Source organism: Etheostoma cragini, chromosome 9 (genome assembly GCF_013103735.1).
Source record: "Etheostoma cragini isolate CJK2018 chromosome 9, CSU_Ecrag_1.0, whole genome shotgun sequence".
Classification (NCBI taxonomy): Eukaryota; Metazoa; Chordata; class Actinopteri; order Perciformes; family Percidae; genus Etheostoma; species Etheostoma cragini.
Window position 1 is genome coordinate 27562172 of NC_048415.1, and position 5784 is coordinate 27567955.

The 5784-nt window shown below is 40.6% G+C and overlaps 1 protein-coding gene and 2 long non-coding RNA genes across 3 annotated transcripts in view; 1 reads left to right on the top strand and 2 right to left on the bottom strand.

Moving 5' to 3' along the window:
• The window catches only part of LOC117950575, a 16904-nt gene extending 15834 nt beyond the window's left edge, over window positions 1–1070 (top strand). The window contains exon 3 of the long non-coding RNA XR_004657944.1: window positions 1060–1070. This is a non-coding gene — a long non-coding RNA (uncharacterized LOC117950575). The remainder of the gene's footprint in view (window positions 1–1059) is intronic.
• Window positions 1–5784, bottom strand: part of arhgap39 (Rho GTPase activating protein 39) — an 85865-nt gene that overhangs the window by 58626 nt on the left and 21455 nt on the right. The window lies entirely within an intron of this gene.
• Window positions 1–5784, bottom strand: part of LOC117950577 — a 16360-nt gene that overhangs the window by 4775 nt on the left and 5801 nt on the right. The window contains exon 2 of the long non-coding RNA XR_004657946.1: window positions 1630–1636. This is a non-coding gene — a long non-coding RNA (uncharacterized LOC117950577). The remainder of the gene's footprint in view (window positions 1–1629; window positions 1637–5784) is intronic.

Sequence of the window (5784 nt, forward strand, 5' to 3'; positions counted from 1 at the left end):
ACACACACACACACACACACACACACACACACACACACACACACACACACACACACACACGCACAAGCGGCAGCTGAAGCCAACATGTTAGTGGGGTGCGGTAGAGAGGGAGGAGTGTTTGTCGCTGAGTACAAAGTTAGCAGTATGGCAGTGAACGCAGCGGAGTGTGTAAAGTTGATCTGCCAAAAGAGTGCATCTCAAATTAAGTAACCTTTAAAACTTTCAAACATTGGCAGCCATGTGTCTCCACAATCTACTGTTGGCCAGGCTGTAATGTCATTTACCAAAATGATTGTTGGCCATGAGAATTATACGATCAATTTTGCACCCACATATTGATTCTAAAATACCATAATGATGTAACAGGTGTACCTCCACCCCCATGTTAATAAAAGGCCAAATTAACAAGATGAAGTTTTGATGAAGTTAAGCAGATGGAGCTTTACTATGGAGGAAGAGTGTGAGGCCTTATTATTCCCTCTTGGCTGAGCACCAGCAGGACTCGGACCTCTCCTTTCACTCTCCCTTTGTTTCACTTTATCTGCCCCCAATTGGCTTAATCGTGTCCCTGTGAGAGCCAGCAGGTTAGAACACAGCATGAACAGAGGAGGGGACTCATCACACAGGTGTAAAAGGACATGTTCCACTTTCTGGATGGAAACATTTGTATAGGAAAAAACATTTCAATGTTTTCCCTATACTAGGTTTGTGGAAGACTTAGGTGCACATATTTGGAGGGGTGTTTTAGTGGTTCTCCCTCAAGAAAAGGTTACATTGTCCAATACAAAATGCAATTTCATATTATGGACCATTACTATTTTTTTAACCCTAGTGTTGTCTTCCCGTCAAAATAGACTGGTGGGGGGGCGAAAATATGGGGGGGAAGGAATCACTAATATTCTGTGCGCACTTTCACTTCTACCACTGGAATCAAAAGACTCAGGACTTGCTAGTCTCCTAAAGAGGCGTGGCTGTGGCGGAGCCCATGTGACACAGAGACAGGAAACTACTCTGAGTTGGGGTGTCTCGCTTCTATACTGTCTTTGCGTAGATCTTGAGAGTCTAATTGTGTTTTTTGACATTTTGTACTTTTTTACCTTGAAAATGTAACTTGGCGTTTATGTATGTGTTGTGATTTGGCTGCTATCTTGGCCAGGTCTCTCTTGTAAAAGAGATTCTGAATCTCAATGGGACTTCCTGGTTAAATAAAGGATTAATAATAAAAAAATAATAAAAGATGATGGCTCAGAGGTTAAAACTGTGTCCAGGCGATGTATGTATGTTGCGAACTTTTGTTTTTACAATTCTCTGGTGCCAGCATTACACATTTACTGGTATCCTTGGACTTTAATGATAGTCCACTTATTTAGTTTTTTTGACTGTTGTTCAGATATAATGAGACATCTGAGGATGCTACCCTGGGTTGTGGGAAATTGTGATGGGTATTTTAGATTTTTTTGCCATTTTCTGACATTTTGATACTCTTCTGATCTTTTTGTAATGTTTTATCCTTGTTTCTTTCATTTCAACGGGTTTACATTAGTTCCTTAACAGAAGCTGTTTAACACTCATCTCCATGCTGGAAACGTTTTTTTTTGGCCTTTTCTGATGTTTTTGTGATGTTTTAACCTTGTTTCTGTAATTTCAACAGATTTACATTAGTTTCTTAACAAAAGCTGTTAAACACACATCTCCATGCGCCAGTGCTAACTTGTTATCCACATCATATGATTCCTTGAGAGTCAATAAAAATAAAATTTTAAAAAAGGTTTTCCCCAAAACAAAGTGTCTGGTATTATAGCAGTTTGAAATGTGAAATGTCTTTTCAGCAGCCCTGCAAATTGCAGTCTCTACAGAGAAGTGTGACAGGACCCGACACGCACACACACACACACGCACGCACACGCACACGCACACGCACACACACACACACACACACACACACACACACACACACACACACACACACACACACACACACACACACACACACACACAGTTTGACATCTGCTATCGGGCTGCAGCTTGCACCACCTGGGAACAGGAAGAGAAGGCCCACATGCGCAGGAGGGCACGCATGTTAGGATGTAAAACATGTTCAGACTGTATAAAGCAACGTCACAGTACCTTATCATCATATTAGTGAAGCTTCACTTTCCACCACACCCCGCTGTTTCCCCTCAGTCCCACACACACACACACACACACAATAAACTCTGGAGCTAATGAAACATTCATGGCTGCTCTGTCCAGTTTCAACCCCGCCTCATGTTAAATGCATGGGCCGCTCTTTCAATTTCCACACGCACCCTCAGCCACTTATCTAAATATTAGCAATCATGGCTGATGTCTTATTTAAGTCAGTACTCACCTAACCCTAGCCTGCATGATTTTTGCGGGTGGACTTGTCCGATTGAGTGACCGATTGATCATCCCCAGCTGACCTCCAAATATTCCAGAAATTCTTCAAAATAAAGTACCACCCCATGCTGGTTTTCAAATCTGATTTATCATATTTCAAAAGACGTGATGTCCCTGCCCTTGTTGTCTTTGTCTTGGTGGCAATAAAGATAATAGGGTTGAACTGAAATACTTTGTACAAGTGAGTGATATTTTTTAAGATCAAGAGGCATCACATTCACACGTATTGGATGCCGTTTTGTTGTCTGAGCTCAGCTCCAACGAAGCTACTTCTTTGACTAAACATGGATTTAGAAAACCCTCCCCAGGACAGTTGTGTTGGGTTTAAAGTGACTACTGTATATGAGACTTTTAAATATTTTTGAAACTCTGTAATGTTCCATCTGATGATCATAAATGATCTGTAAGAGAAAACAAGACTTAAAGTGAAAAGTACACTAATTTTAGATAGGCCCAGGTCCTATTTTTACTGCTAAGTCATAAAAGTAATGTACAGCAGGTAGAAAACCTCTACAGTGACACATTCTGATGGGTCCAAGATTTAGGCATAACACCGGAAAAACAATTGCCGTTTTCAACTGCAACTTGGCTGTCTCAGTCCCGAGACGATCCGGTCAAAAATCGGCTGCAATCTGAAATAATTCCCAGGGAATGATCTCTTCATTGGCCTTATAAGACTGGTGTCGAGATTAGCTTCAATATGAGTTTACAAATACATTTTTAGTCGTAATACAGCAAATTATAATTGGACTTGTGACAGAAAGAACTGCAACACCCTGTAAATAAGAACATTGTAAAGTGTTGCAAGGACATTTCAATGAACACTTACGACTTTCTAAGGCCTAAAAGTTGGATTTTTTTTAGACCCTGCAGAAACCCCGGCATGCTAGCACAAGCTCGATAGAGGGTGACACGGGAACCATGCCATCCCGAGCCCACAAAAATACTCCAGTCATATCCCGATCACGTGACTGCCCCACCCGAAAAAAATTCCGTCCTGCAAAATCCAAAGAGAATGACTCCCGAATTCCGTCCCGCTCCCGTTGTTGTGTAAAGTTATTAGACTCTACATGCACACCTGGACTTAAATTCACACCTGGTCACTTTATCACTTTAACACTGGACTCAACACTGACACTTTAATATTAATTTATGGTCTTTTCTTTGTTTATTTGACGAATGTTCTTATTGTTGATATTATTATCATTGTTATTTTGTTGTCTTTAAACTGTCCGTTTTATCTATTTTTTTATTTCTTTTTTCTTGCTAAAACTGCTGCTGGAATTTTCAATTTCCTAGCGGGAGTCATCCCAAAACGATTAATAAAAAGAGAAGTCTGAGTCGAGGTCTGAGTCTAACTAGCTAGTAGATACCGCATGTGTGCGTTTGGTTAATCACGGTGACATAAATAAGGTTGCCTCGGAAATTTAGGCTACGCTGTACATGCCTTACCTGCAGGCCTAAGCGATTTCATGACGTAATTCCTAACCGAGATCATCTCACACTCAAAACACACATTTCTTCGTCCCGCTGGTGCCCATTTCTATCCTCTATTCTGTCCCTATCACGTTACCAAAAGTAGAATCGACTCCCGTAACCGCGGGAATAACGTGACCCGCGGGAGTCCCGACAAATTGTCACCCTCTAATGCTCGTCTGTCTGTTAGGGGTGGGAATCACCAGATGCCTCCCGATGTCACGATACCTATGCCATGCGATTTTAAACATATTGCAATACTCTGATTTGTTGCAATTTATAACCTTTTTTCCAACTTCTAATTATTTTCCCAATTTCAAATGATGTCCCCAAAAGGAAAACTTTATTGACACCTGTTTTAACAAAAATGATAATTTTTTCTGTTTTTCAATATAACTTCAATGTTACTGCTGCAAAATGGGATCCATACTTGGCGCCTGTGTATCGATACAGTATTGCCACTGAAAACATCGCAATACTTTGCTGTATCGATTTTCCCCACACCCCTACTATCTGTCCGTTCAGACGTCAGGTAAACTCTTCATCGTCTTCATCATCATCATTATTATATTATCCTGCTAAGTATTCCCTTTGGCTGCCAGCTGTGAAAATCCAATGAATTAAAACAAGCACAGTGGGTTTAGTCACAGGAGGAGTGACACAGTAAAGAGTGTGACCACTCTGGGGCTTCCAGTTAGTGTGAGGCTGTAATAACTTAAGGTCACACGAGACATCCCTATAGGGCCTGCCACTTTTTTTTCTGTGAAGAAGAAACAGTACAACCTAATTGAAATGACTTGTCCCCAACACACACATGAGACACTGTAACGCAAACACTCAACACGACTATGTCAGGAACACATGTCTGATGTACTCATGTGACGTTACGTGATCCTGACTATGAATTTAGCAAGGCAGACAAAGCTGCCCCCTAAACGGCTGATTACACAATTAGACAAAGATGACCCTTATGCATCTTGCACTATGTTGATGCCATGCTGAAGATGTACTAAAGTGACTAGCAATGTACTAGGGCTGCACAATATCTGGAAAATACAGTGTTTCCTCTAGAATCTTTTTCAGCTGTGGCAAGTGCGGGTGTGGGGGTTTAACGTAAAAAAATAACGTTACATCAAAAACAGCGTGTAGTTTTTCTTTATAGAATCACAAAATCACACAAATTATGAACAAAAAACGTCGCTGTCAACGGGCTTTTCCGCTAATGTTAGCTACTGACTGTTACCTTGAAACCATCCAGCAAATCGTAGGGAGGTTACCTGAAACCGGTGATTTAACGTCACAGCTCATTTTACAACACACTAGCTACGTTTTTCATGTTTGTTTTGAGCGGTATGCACCCCCACTAACCTGGAACACAGTTTTAAAACAGTAGCTACCGCTAATATAGCATGTTGGAGGAAAATACAGCGGCTCCTGCAACGGGGAGGCAGAGGGACCGCAGCGTTTGCTAACGTTAGCTTCTTGTCTCATTTGGGGTCGGATTAACAGTAAAATCATCAAATTCAGTGTCCACAATGCTAAGATTGAGTGACAAGTAGTACTCGCCCTGTTGTATACTTGGTTGCCTTGACTTTGCGAGTGATGACATAGGGCTGCACGATTATGGCCAAAATGATAATCACTGTTATTTTGATCAATATCGTGATCACGATTATTATCACGATTATTTGTTGATGTTAACCAAACAACTTTTATCGTCACATAGGCTATTTATAACTGCTTTCACATCCATATGATGCTACATTCTTCTTCTGTTGAAGTTGTATAGAAATACAGCTGCAACACACGAAAATTAGCTATCTGAAAAAAATAGCATAGGATATATATATATATATATATATATATTTTTTTAATGTATCTCTGAGA